The sequence below is a fragment of the Lissotriton vulgaris genome, chromosome 6 (genome assembly GCF_964263255.1).
Source record: "Lissotriton vulgaris chromosome 6, aLisVul1.2, whole genome shotgun sequence".
NCBI classification, from domain to species: domain Eukaryota; kingdom Metazoa; phylum Chordata; class Amphibia; order Caudata; family Salamandridae; genus Lissotriton; species Lissotriton vulgaris.
The window spans coordinates 911,526,527-911,540,299 of NC_141694.1; the positions used below are offsets into that span (position 1 = coordinate 911,526,527).

Below are 13,773 nucleotides of genomic sequence, written 5' to 3' on the forward strand. Positions count from 1 at the left end.
CTGTTTAGAGAAGCGCACAGTTCTTTTTATTAGGTGAAGTTAGGGAGACTTAAGCTGAACACTTTATGCAGTAAGTCAAGCCTTTTACAATTTGTCAGTAGCAGAATGGTGCACCTCCATTGTGTTCTGGCTATTAAGGTAAGCCTTGCTACCAGGGTCCAGATCGTTCTGTCCGTCAGTACTTAAGAAGTACTTTAAAAAACCCTCATTCACGTATACAGGTCGTGTGGCGGTATATCTTGATTCTCCGCCTGTTATCTCATACGTGACAGCATCATCATCGGGTCTCTTTTGGGTAAGCTTCCTCCACCTGGAGGGAACCACTGGTTTATACAGTAGTGATCAGTTATAGGTGACACGTGAAAAAGTGCTCAAGTGAAGTTAAAAATAAATCCTCATACTGCCTAGGAATAAACTTTATTCTGTTAGGTGTATGGGGAGGCTATTAAAATGGTGAGAGGTGGGGGGGCGTGGCTTGGCCAGCGAACATGGCGGTCGTGTAGAGCCGGAGCTCCAACCAGCCGTTCACAATCCTTGCTTAAATATCCCAGCCCTGGTCGAATACCGAGGCTCCCTGCACCCTGACATATTCCCGAATCCCGGGACACCCGAAACCTGCGGCTGGGGCCGCCTGCGTTGAATCCTGAAGCGGTGAGGCGTCCCGGAGGGAGACCGCGAGTCGAGCGGGTCGGTGCGGCCTGTGGAGCCGGGGCCTCGATTCTCGGAGCGTCCCGCCGGGCGAGAGGGGCCGCGCCGAGTGTTGCTGGGGTGCCCGCGCCGGGTGCTGCTGGAGCGCTGGCATTGCTGTGGATCGACGGTCCCGGGCCCCTGGAGAGGAGTTCCCCGCCGAGCGACGCCGCGGGGCGGCAGCTGCAGAGTGGGCTCAGCGGGTCCCTGCAACGAGGAGAGCCGGGGAGCGCGGCCGCCATTTTCACCGCGGGGAGGGCCGCCGCCGACGTGCGGAGAGCTGCGTCGCCCTGACGAGTGACTGCCCTGGGCCCGGCGAGGGACTGCTGCAGAGCCAGGTCAGAGTGGTGCCCGGTGGGAAAACAGGCGGGGAGGTCGCTGTGCTGCATTGCCCTATCGGGGGTCGGTCCCCGGGCTCACCTCTGCCCGCATTTCTGAACGGCGATCCGCCAGCTATCCGGGAGACCCGGGCCCAGCTAGGAGGAGGGCAGGACCGGAGCGTGCTGGGCGCCACAGTGGGTCTTGGGTGGCCGGACGGCGGAGGCTCCCGGGGTCGGCGGGGCCCTGCCACATATCGGGGGTCGGGTCGGACCCCGGTGCCTGCCACCAGTGGAGTAAACTACGTGGTGCGCCCCCCCCCCCCCCTGCCGGGAGCCCTTATGGACCACACATTGCTGACTGGATCTTGGGGAGCCGCCTGGGGGGTGAGGCTGCTCTTCACGGACTGCGGTGAGAGCACTATTCCCGGTGTCGCCATCTTGTCGCGGGGTGACTGGCGGCAAGCGTCGCTTGTTGAGCGGCTTCAGCTGAGAACGGCCGGTGAGAGGCCCCACTCCTCGACGACACCATGACACGGGGTGGAGTTGGAAGCCAGGACAAACAGGGCTTCATTGATAAATTTACTGAAGCCGCTGGCGCAAAGGGGGCGCAAACTCCGGTGCCGGACAATGCTGCACTCCTGGCTGCGATCACGCAGTCCAGGGACGTCCAAGATGCCAAGATTGGGGCGGTGGGCTCGGATGTTATGCTCCTTCGGCAGGACTTGCGAAACGCCGTGAAACGCATAACTGGCGCGGAAAGGCGCATTACAGCCGTAGAAGACGACATGACTACCCTAAAGAAGAGGGTCGTTGCCCTTGAAAGGACACAGAAAGGACTGGTGGCGAGAGCGGAGGAGGCAGAGGGACGCGCCAGACGCAGCAACCTTCGCTTCCTGGGGTTTCCAGAAGATTGCGAAAAGGGTAATGCGGAGCGTTTCCTAGCACAATGGCTGGAGGGGTGGATGCCGGCTGACACTCTCTCGCGCTGCTTCGTGGTGGAGAGGGCCCATCAGGCTTTGACACAGAAACCTCCGGTGGGAGAGCGCCCCCGTCCCATGATCGCCAAACTATTGAATTATGCCGACAGAGATGCTATCCTGAAACAGGCGAGATTGAAGGGCCAACTTATGTTCGAGAACTCTCATATTCTTATCTTCCCGGACTACACGAAGTTGGTGCAGCAGCAGAGACAATCCTTCGCCGCGGCCAAGGCCCGCCTCCGGGGCTTGAAGCTACCCTATGCCCTGCTCTACCCGGCGCGACTGCGGGTTATCTTCCAGTCCTGCACCTTCTTTTTTGACACCCCGGAGGCCGTTTTTCAATGGACGGACGAGACTGTCAGGGTGCGTGTCAACACGGCAAAAGGCGGAGAGTCTGACTCCTCGACCGGGGGCCCCTCAGGTAGGGGTCCTGAAGACCAGCGAAAGCGCCGAGGCAGATCTCGATCGAATCGCAGCTCACAATCGCGGTCCAAAACACGTAAAGACAAGGAGTCACAGGAGGCCAATGAAGATGTGCCCTGACTGTGGGGGGAAAGGACAATTGCCCATCCAATTGACTGCTATCTTTGACCAGGGCGCTTTAGCTTGGCTGGAAGCCACGCTTGCTCAGGGTTGGGAGGGGGCTACAGCCTAGTTCGACATGGGTTGTGCTGAGGGGATCCATTGGAGGGGGTGCTCCCAGGCTCCCTGTTGGGGCCAGGAGCACGCCCCGACCACGACAGGTGCTTCCATGTTTGGGAGGTGCGGCGTGGGGGGGGGGAACTTTGTTGGGGTTTGGGGTTGTTATGGTTCAGGGGAAGGGTCTGTGCGTATTGTGCTGCTTCCGATCCGTGGTGGGTGCTGCTGTTGCCTGTGGCGCTACATGTATAAGATATATGCTTTTACATGAATATCCTCTGATACTGGGGGAGCACGGCTAGGTCCTTGTGGGACACGCATACTGAGCTGGAATGTGCGAGGGATGCTGGATAAGGTGAAGAGAGTGGCTGTGTTTGCTTGGGCCAAGAGAAGGGGAACTGACATATTGCTACTTCAGGAAACCCACCTATTGGGTACTAAAGCGTTATGTCTTCAGCGAAATGGCTTCACACAGGCCTTCCATTCAGGATTCACGAGGGGGTCACGGGGCATGGCCATTCTGATCCATCGTAGAGTCCCCTTTACTCATAGACGCACATGGCTTGACGCGCAGGGCAGGTATGTGTTCGTGCAGGGTGAGATTGGGGGTGAGGTGGTAATCATTGGTAGTGTGTATGCGCCGCCCCCACTGCAATGGGCCCTAGTGGAGAAGCTGATGTCTCTATGGGTGGATATGCCTACAGCTTTATCTATCGTGGGGGGGGACTGGAATGACGCCATAGATGTCTCGTGGGACAGATGGCGGGGCGCTGCTGGCGAAGTGACGGGGAGGGAGGGGCAGGTGACTCGGTTGAAAGCAATGGTCATGGGGTTAGACTGGATTGACTCCTGGAGGTACAAACAAGGGGCGCGTAGGGAATTCACATACTTTTCCTCAGCGCGAGACTCGTTCTCGCGTCTAGACTGCATCTTCCTTCCGCGGGCAATGGCCAACAGGCTCATGTCAGCGAAGATCTTACCACGGGCAACTATCGGATCATTCCCCGATCTCTGTGGTGGTCGACACTGGGCGCACCAGGCAGCCTTTCAGGTGGCGCCTGTCGCCTTGGCAGTTAATGCAGCCCTCCTATCGCGCCCACATTACTTGCGAACTTGCGCACTTCCTGTCCACTAATGTGGGCTCAGTGGTGTCCCCGGCAGTACTGTGGGAGGCCATGAAGCCCACTATGCGGGGTATTGATATCTCGTGGTGCTCAACAGCGCGGAAGGAAAAGCGTAGGGACCTAGTGCGGCGGGAGGCGGAATTGGAAGACCTAGAGCGCAGGAGTCGGGGGGAGGACGGCGGACGGGAGAGGCGTCAGCTGGTGTTGGCGCAACAACAATATACGTCGGTACTGTTAGATGAGGCCCGCCAGGCTTGGCTTGCCACGCGAAGCCGCATATACCAGTGGGGCGACAAATTTTGCAAAATGCTTCATCGCCTGTGTCAGGGCATCATGCACGCGCAGCCACTGCCCCAGATAGTCACCCCGGATGGGGAGCCGCTGTTGGAGCCCAGTGCGATAGCGGGTAGCTTCGCCTCCTACTATGAGACCCTGTATGCGCCCCCGGAGTGCCTGGATGCCGAAATTGTGCAGCGATTCATAGATGACCTTCCACCGAGGGCTGTCTCGGATGAGGTTCGCGATGCACTGGACCGGCCACTGACGGACGACGAGCTGGCCACGGCCCTGGGCGAACTGAACCCGGGCAAGGCGCCAGGTCCGAATGGGTTTCCGAGCGAATTTGTTAGACCATATGCGACGCAGTTGACACCCCACTTCCGGCCGGTCATCGAAGAGGCACGTGAAAGAGGTACGCTGCCCCCGGACTGGAGACATGCGGAGGTAGTAGTCTTTTTGAAGCCGGGGCGCCCCCCCGGAGAGACACGAGTCCTATCGACCTATCTCGCTGCTTAATACCGAGGCAAGATACTAGCGAAGGCCCTCGCTAATAGACTCAAGCCCCACATCACGGACCTGGTTCACCCGGACCAAGCCGGCTTTATGCCTCAGCGTGCCACTCGGCATAATATCAGGCGAGCTCAAGTTGCGATTTCGGCCTGGCGGGGTCTGGGAGAACGGGCTGCGCTGCTGCTGGTGGACATGGATAGGGCATTCGACTCCCTGAGCTGGACGTATTTATTTGCCCTCTTTGGCCGCTTGAACCTGGGCCCCCGATTATTAGCATATGTACGGCTCCTGTACACGGACCTAACGGCAGCGGTGTGTGTGGGCGGAGGGATCTCCCGCTCTTTTGGTATCCAGCGGGGGACGAGACAGGGATGCCCCCTCTCCCCGTACCTTTTTGCACTCGCAATGGAACCCCTTGCGGCATGGGTGCGGATCGACGCCCAACTGAGGGGTTTTCAGTGGTCGACTGGTGTGGCGGATAGGATAGCCCTATACGCAGACAACGTACTATTTTTTCTCACCGACCTGGAACGCTCGGGGCCTCGCATTCTGCGAATCCTACAAATCTTTGGCAAAACCTCGGGTCTCTATATGAACCCCGGGAAGTCCACCCTCTGGACTCTAGGGGGCCCGCAGCCAATTGGTGAGTGGGCCGACGGGATTCAGGTGGCCGTAGATGGACTGAAATATCTGGGGGTATACCTCACGGAGGATGCGTCCGTAGCCCTGGAGCGTAATATTACCCCAGTATGGGAGCGCACACTGGAAGATCTCAAGGCATGGGCCAGGATGCCGCTCTCCATTCAGGGCAGATCTGCCATTTTTAAGATGGTCGCGCTCCCACGCTTACTGTATCAATTGCAGAATCATCCGGCGTTAGTTCCACAGTCTTGGTTCCGGCGCCTGAACGCGGCATTGAGTGGATTTCTGTGGGAGGGGGGCGCAGTGCAGGTTGCGTTGCGGACTTGCTTTCGCTCCACATATACAGGAGGCCTTGCCACGTCGGACGTTCTGTCATATTATCAGGCTTCCCACCTCCTGGTTCTGAACGACTGGTGGTACGCGGACAGGGGAGAACCTGCTTATGCGGTGGAGCGTACCCTAATTGGCTCTGCCTCCTTACACACGCTACTATACTCTGCATCTCTTCGGAGATCCCTACCATCCGTCACGCAGGTGGTCTTTCAAATCTGGCGGCAGGCCCTGCGTAGGGTGGGCTGGTGGAATGTCCTAACCCTAGAAACCCCATTGTGGCAGAATGGAAGATTGCCTCAGCTAGCGGCCCTAGTGGGCTTCCGAAGTTGGGACGCGATAGGCATCTCTACCTTGGGCGATGTCATGTCTGGGGGTGTGCTCAAGTCCTTTGCCACGCTGCGGGAGGAGTTCGAGATGCCACACACCCAATTTTATAAATACCTCCAATTCCGGCATGCTCTGACCCCTTATCTTCAGGGAGTGGATGACATACCAGAATTTAGTCCTATCGAGGCCAAAGTCTTTATGGGAGAACTGCCAGACAAAAAGATATCCCGCATCTATCAAACCCTAGTACGCCACAGCGCCACAGACCTTGCCCAACTCAGGACCCAGTGGGAGCGGGATGTTGGGGAGCTAGACGAGGAGGATTGGGTGGAGGCACTGGAGGGGCCCAGGGGAGCAGCCATTTCCACGCACTTGCGACTGATACAATTCAGGTACCTTCATCGTACGTACTACACTAGACCGCGCTTGTGGAGAGCGGGATTGATTGCATCCCCGGATTGTCTTAGGTGCGGCTCAGAGGTGGGGACGCTGCTGCATACAGTGTGGGACTGCAGGGTTGTCCAGCGGTTCTGGGATAGAGTGTTTCGTTGTTTGAATGAGGTCCTGGCCTGGGAGCTGCAGAAAGATCCTAAACTGGCTCTTCTTCACGTGCTGGCTGGAGTGGGGGGCAACCGATATAAGCGCCATTTACTACTGTTGGGGCTGACCTTGGCCAAAAGGGACATTGCGAGATCTTGGAAGGCGCCCGCGCCCCTTCATTCATAGCTTGGTAGAACGGAATAGACTTTTGTATGGGCCTGGAACAGCCAGTATATGTAGCAAGGGGGTGCCCGCTCAAGCATTACAGAATTTGGAAGCGGTGGGCGGACTATCGGGGCCTGGATCTGGACCCGCCCCCGGAGGACGATGTCTTACAGCTAACCTAACAGCCAGATAGCCTGTGATATGGGCGGACACTGTGGCACGCTTAGCACGACATGGACGGAGTAGGCAGCGGCGCGCGCGAGAGGGAGGGGAGAGTTGAGGGTAGATGGGGGAGGGAGGGGGGGTGTGCAACATTGCATTTCTTTGTTTGTTTTAACTGCTTAATTGCCAACGAAAATGCGTGCATGTCAATGTCCTTGATAACTTGTTCTAGTGAATGTCTCTGGATGTCAGAGAATTACTTGATATGTTCCTACCATGCAACCAATAAAATCTGTTTTCAAAAAAAAAAAATGGTGAGAGGTGTGCAGAGTGGGACCAGTTATGAGTCCACTGCACCTTAGTGTTCTGGTTCGGTGGTCGACATGTTTCAGCCATCTATGTTGCCCCTGAGGGGTCATGGGGCTTTCTTCAGGACCTAGAATGGGGCAATAACAATTGGGTCTTGTCCTTGGTGAGTGACTAAGTGTTGTGCACTCCTATTTGAGGTCAGCAGTACCTCATTAAACCCTAATGAGAGCTTCAGCAGGCGTCTGGCAGCGCAGAGTCCTGCTTGTCTGCAGGTAACACAACTAGTGCTGGCGCTGTCTCCAGAGTCCCGGATTAAGTACTGACGGACAGAACGATCTGGACCATGATAGTAGGTACAAGTGATCCATTCCCGATTTGATTATAAATGACTGACAGGAAGCTAAATGGATCATCTCTTCTTCTAACTCCCCCCCCCCCCCCCCCCCCGCCCGCTTTTTGATTTGATTATTAAGGTAAGCCTACAGACACTTTGTTGCAAATTATACAGATTACACAAATAACTGGTTCCCATATGCCAGAACTATTTAATATAGTACACATCCCTTGTAAAGTATTTGCTCCTGGCAATAATGTCTTCCGGTGCACGCCTCTATGTCCCTAACAAAAAAGGGAACACCTAAGAACCAACCCAGCGCTTAAGGATGACAAACTTCATAAGGAGTGGATTTCATGAAGAAAATCCTCACCAAGGATTAATGAGGTTGAAGCCAAACAACTTCTTCCTTCATGACCCAGCTGTACGTCTGGGTAGCCCAAAATCTCCAACCAATGTCTTGTGCTGTTGTTTAGAACTCTGTATTCCCCATGTCGTGGTCTTAGGAAAAGTTTCAGCTTGGGAAAACAAAATAAAGTTATGACCGATTGGGAGAGCCATACCACAGATAGGACTGAACATCTTATTCATTCTCTCAAGGCTTAATGAAAATGAAAAAATCTAAAATTGGATAAAGTGGGAACGCGTTTTTAATTTTTTTTTATTATTATTATTAACAAGACCCACAGTTATGACAGATCTCTTGCTTCAGACATGTTTCACCTCTCACACTCGCCTTCACAAAAAAGCACTAGTTGAGGATTGATAGTTGCTCTTTCACGACCCACCCCTAATCAACGGGGGCACTCCACAAAACACCAGCCATTCAAGAAGCAAACAATATGTGCCTCAAGCCAGTGCACTTACATTGTCCATTCAAGCCACATATCGATACCACTGATCTGAACATATAATATTCCAGTAGTAATCAGAAATAGTTGAGGTCAATGGATTGACTGACACAGATGCCAACACCAAATTTACACCTGAAAAGGTCATATTAAAAGTGTATCCTAAAAGATAGACAGGATTTTCACTGCAGCCTGTTGTAATATTTTCTGTGGCAAATGATTTTGTGCGCCATTATTCCCTTACCTCCCTCGATTTGGGGCCATGAACATTCCAGAATCTGTTACTATCCTCCTCCTTCCTCTAGTTTTGCCTTATTCTCAGAGGCAGCTGCTGGAACTCTGTAATGTTAAAATTGAAATGCAGCATTACCTTGAACACCATATTCCATAAGATTAAACAGCTGGAATAAAAATAGTGTGAAGCAATGACTGCTTGAACCATATTGAGGATAACCTATCAGCTGCATCTATGTTGACCGGCCCTGGGCACCCAGAAACCCACACCAGTGTAACTTCATATGAACCATTCATATCCTGCACCCTTCGGGGCCAATGGGCAGATGATTCAACCTCTAAAGCCTAGTAAAGCAGCACTAAAGAGGGAGCACGACAAATGTGCACCCTCAAGCAGGAAAGAATAGTAATACTTGTATCCTCCCACAGATCTACTGAATGTGGATTCCCATGTAGTCTGGACGCACAACACATCAATGAATCAAGAAGAATAGAGTTCTTCAGTTTAGTTCCTTTATTTTCAAAAGATGAAGCACCGTGGTGTTGAGTCCTGTTTCGCAGAAGAGTGGAGTGGATTAGAGTGGCTTGGTGGGAGATGGCACAGAGTGCACTGGCGTACAGTGGAGGGATACAGAGTGTAGTGGCACAGAGTTTTGTAAAGTGAGTGGTGTGGGGTAGAGTGCATTGGCATAGAGTGGCGTAGAGTGGTTATGAAGAGAGTGCAGTGTGTAGTGTGGAGCTGATTAAAGTGCAGTAGAATGGTGCAGAGTGGAGTGTGGTAACATTAAGTTTGCATGGTATGGTACTGTACTGCCATTACAGACAACACATCTTCATTTGAAATTACCATTACATTTGCTCTTACATACAGTTTTGCTGATAAAAGTATACAGCACACAAATGATAATGTGTGTAAATGTCATTACCCAAAGTACTGATTTGATCGTCCACACAGTTCATTTACAGACATTTAAATGTAGTTGTGTGCTAGTGTGAGAAAGTGCCCTCTTTATGCATGGTTGCCCCCACTTTTTGCTGAATTACTGAGGTGCTTTGACTGAGTGTGCCCTGGGCTTCTGCTAATCAGGTACCCAGGGCCTATGTTCTTTCCCTAAAACTGAATTGAAGCCTAAATGCAATTGGCATCTCTGGCCACAGGTCAGCCCCTGGTAAATGGTACCACAGGTACCCAAGGCACTGTGACCAGAGAAGGCCTCTAAGGGCTGCAGCACTTATTTTGCCACCCTTAGAGGTCCTGTACCCTGACACTCACACACTGCCCTTGCAGGCTGCGTGTCTTGGTGCAGAACAAAGTGAAAAGTCGACATGGCACACATCCATGTGTGCTATGCCTACAACCCACTGCCCTGGCATAGGTCAGTTAACCCTCTAGCTGGGTGAACTATACCAGTGGTGTGGGTACAGGTGCATGAGCTCTGTACCCCTACAGTGTCTAAATCCATTCTTAGGCATTTTAAGTGCAGTGCTACCATTAAGAGTATATGGTGCTGGGAGTTTGTCATTACGAACTCTACAGCACCATAATGGCTACACTGAAAACTGAGTAGTTTAGCATCAAACTTCTCAGCACATTAAACCCACACTGGTGCCAGTGTGGGATTTAATGAAAAATGCACACAGAGGACATCTTAGAGATTCCCCCTGAAAACTAACCTACCTAGTGTCCAGGCTGAGTGGCTGCTTTCAGCTACCACCACCAGACATGTTTCTGGACCCCTGGGTTGAGAGCCTGCTGCCCTCTTGGGCCTGAAACAATGCACATCCTCGGACGAGGTGACAAGCTTCCTCCCCCAGGATGGGCAGGGTTCACGAAGGGGAAGCTTCAAAGTCTTGCCACCTTTGTGAGCTTCCCCAGGCCACTTGCTGCTCCCAGCAACTGGTCCCCACAGGTACTGACCCTCCTTTGGGCGGGAGAACCGGAGGGAAAAATAAGTGCGGAAGAGAGGTGTGCCCACCTCTGCCAACTGCACCCCTCCGGTGGGGAAGGCGAGGGGAAGCACAAATCTCAGTCCACCCAATCTTGAAGATGGGGTGACTCAGCCAACCAGTGACAGGCTCATGCCTCCCTCCCACTGGAGGGTGGCATAATAGGGGGTGTACCCACCCCAGGGAAGGGACCCATTGGTCCCTGCCCTTAACCTAACTGTAACGCCCCTAAATCTAGTATTTAGGGGCACCCCTGAACCTTGCTTCCTCAGACAAGAAGAAACTACAACAAGGACCGAACAGCAGTGCAGCAGCTAACAAGAGGAAGACGCCCACTGACTTGGCTCCAGCACTTCCTGTCTGTCTCCCCCTCGAACCCCCTCGAAATCCCGGTGTGTTCTGCAGCCAGCAACCTCGACAACCCTTGAGGACCTGTCTGCCTTCAGCTACAAAGACTTTGTCTCCTGTGGACACCGTATTTGTTCATCTGCAATGCCTGGCTTGGCTGGACACTTCGGTCCGCCCCACTCTGCACCTGCCATCGACGGCCCGAGCTCGAGTGAGCCAACGCCACGAGGAGGTTACCCCGGCGATCCTGACCCGAGATCCTGCGACCCCTGACCTGCTTCAAGCCTCCAGCCGACGCCTGCAGCCTAAATCCAGAAGGCCCCACCAACCGGAACCAGGAGCTGGTAAGAAGATCCGACCCCAAAAGGCACCCTTGCACCCAACGACCCACGGCCTTGTGTGCCCAAACCGATGGTGCCTCACAAACCCCTAACTTCCCAACATACCTCTCAAAGTGGTGGTCGCACCCAGGAGACCATGGTCCTCAAGCCTGCAGTGCCTTTGCAAACTGGGGGTTCCTTATTAAAAACAGGGTGCCCGACATCGAAACAGCACCCTGCACCCGGCCGTCCCAGTGCCGTTGAGGGTGCACCTTTTCGTGCTACTTTGTTTCCCCATTTGCCCTGAGCTAAAGTCCAGGAGCTTTGCTCCCACAAGCAAGTGGCCTGCTTGCCAGTAGACACAAACCGAAGGCCCCCCATCCCCTATTGGTTAACATTGGGCCTCCACACTCTGCACCCAGCTGCCCTAGTGCAGCTGAGGGTATAACTAGAGTGCATCCTTGACCCTGGGGTACCCCTGATTCTACCCTCCTGAACCTCAGCGCCCACTACCAAATACTTACCTCAAAACCGATAACACTATTTTCCTCGATAGGATAACACTGTCTATTTTTCTGTGAAAAGTTTCTCAGTGTGGAGTTTGAGAAACTAAAGAAATTCTTTAAAATTGCATAATCTAACAAAACCGATTTTACTTACCTGTTTTCAGGAAATGTCCCTGAGTAGTATCCAGGTATACTACTGTTTAAGCCTAGTAATCTCAAAAGTTACGTACCTGATCTTTTACTAAAAAGCCTATTCAAATCTATGTACTGCATTATCTAAATATTGCATTTCTCTGCATCCATACTGTAAATCAAACCAAAGTGCACATACAATTATCATTCAAACTGTATTTCAATTGCATTACGACTGTAAAGTATTTAGATTCAGATTCATAAGTCTTTATTCGAATATTTCATCATAAAAGACAGCCAATTAAAAACCATAAGCATTAACATCATCAACATCCTTAGGCATTATTTGGCATATTTATCAAAAGTAAGTAATCAATATGCCATAATAACATTACATATTAATTCATATCGTATTAAAACCATCGAGAAGTACAACAATTAAAAGACTTTAAGTATAAATGTTAATTAAAAACATATATACAATCGTAATTCATGAGTATGGATTAACCTATATCTACTTTCTTGGATCTGATAATCCATGACCATCCCAAAAACTTTGCTACTGCGATTACTACAGAATTTGTTATGTCTGTCCTCCTAATCCGCAGAGCCTCTAACCCCTCTTGTGTTCCCATATTTTTACAAATTGGTTTAAGCCATTTGTTTCGGGGGGCTAGATATGCTGGGCATACAAAAAATAGGTGACCAAAAGACTCTTTCTGGTCTTTACACCAGGGGCAGAACACATTCCCCTGATCTTTCCATTTATAAGTAGACATTCTTACTGGGATCGACCCGACCCTAAACTGGTGGTAGAGCTTTCTGTCCAAACTCTTTGTGATTAGGTCCCAGTATTCTTCAAACACTGGATCAAGTTTGTGTTCCAGAAACCTGCCAGATAAAGATGAAGTATTTGTCTGAGCTACATGATGTTGCCTTATACTGGACCAGTATAGAGCTTTAAATACCTTTTTGGGAGGGAAAACATTTTTAGCCGGATCAATCCACAGATGGCTTAGGCCCATATTCTCTAAGCACATTCTTACTTTTCTAAACCAGAGAATATTCCCCGAACCCATCACTGATCTGACATCCATTATTTCATTAGCAAAGAGGGCCAGTTCAGGGGTGGACCAAATTCTCCTCCACAGGGCCACTGGTTTGAAGCGTGCCAAATCATCAATTGCATGACAACCCAAATCCTGTAGCAAGGGCTTCATAGGACTGGATTGGGGAAGGCCAACTAATTTTCTAAAGACGTTATTTTGAGTCCTCACGATTTTTGATAGGTCTGCAAATGCCCAGAGGTCCGCGCCGTACAAGATCGCTGAACTGATCTTAACATTGTAAATTTTCAACGCAGGACCTATCCTCTTCGTGAGTGATGTTCTCTGTTCTTTAATTAAACATCCAGTTAGCTGAGCAAATTTCAGGGAGAGTATATCCAACTGAGGTTTCCAGCTGAGCTTGTTTTCTAACACGACCCCATAATAAGTCATGACTTTTACCTGTTCTAAGTTACATTCATTCATGGTGACGTGACTAAGCAGGGGTCTGTTTTTAGTAAAAACCATACATTTTGTTTTAGTAACATTAATTTGGAGGTCATTAATAAGGCAGAATTCCTCAAATTTGTTAAGGGCGGTTTGGAGACCCTTTTGGGTTTTTGATAGTATCAACGTGTCATCAGCAAAAATTAATACTGGAAACTTAGTGCCGCCTAAAGCAGGGGCATCGGTGGGGAATCCTGCAAAGTACTGGACGACCCTGTTAATGAACAGCAAAAACCGGGTCAGTGCCAGTACACACCCTTGTCGAACGCCGCGTGACACCGGGAATCTCTTCGTGACCTGCCCTTGTTTGCCCCATCTAACCTGAGCAAAGTTTGCTTCATAAAGCCTAGTAAAGTATTTATTGCTTACCTGTGCCAGGCTTGCTTAGTTCTTGAAAATAAAATAACTAAAAGAATATTTTTAAACAAAAACAATTGGTCTGAAGTTCAGTCCTTAAGTGTGTGAATGAAGTTGCTGACTGAGTGTGTACAACAAATGCTTAACACTGTCCTTTGATACTGCCTTACTGCT

At 51.4% G+C, this 13,773-nt stretch overlaps 1 protein-coding gene across 3 annotated transcripts in view; it reads left to right on the forward strand.

The window, feature by feature from the left end:
- The window catches only part of LOC147708150 (fumarate hydratase, mitochondrial-like), a 394,996-nt gene that overhangs the window by 178,793 nt on the left and 202,430 nt on the right, over window positions 1-13,773 (forward strand). The gene's annotated exons all lie outside the window — the stretch shown is intronic.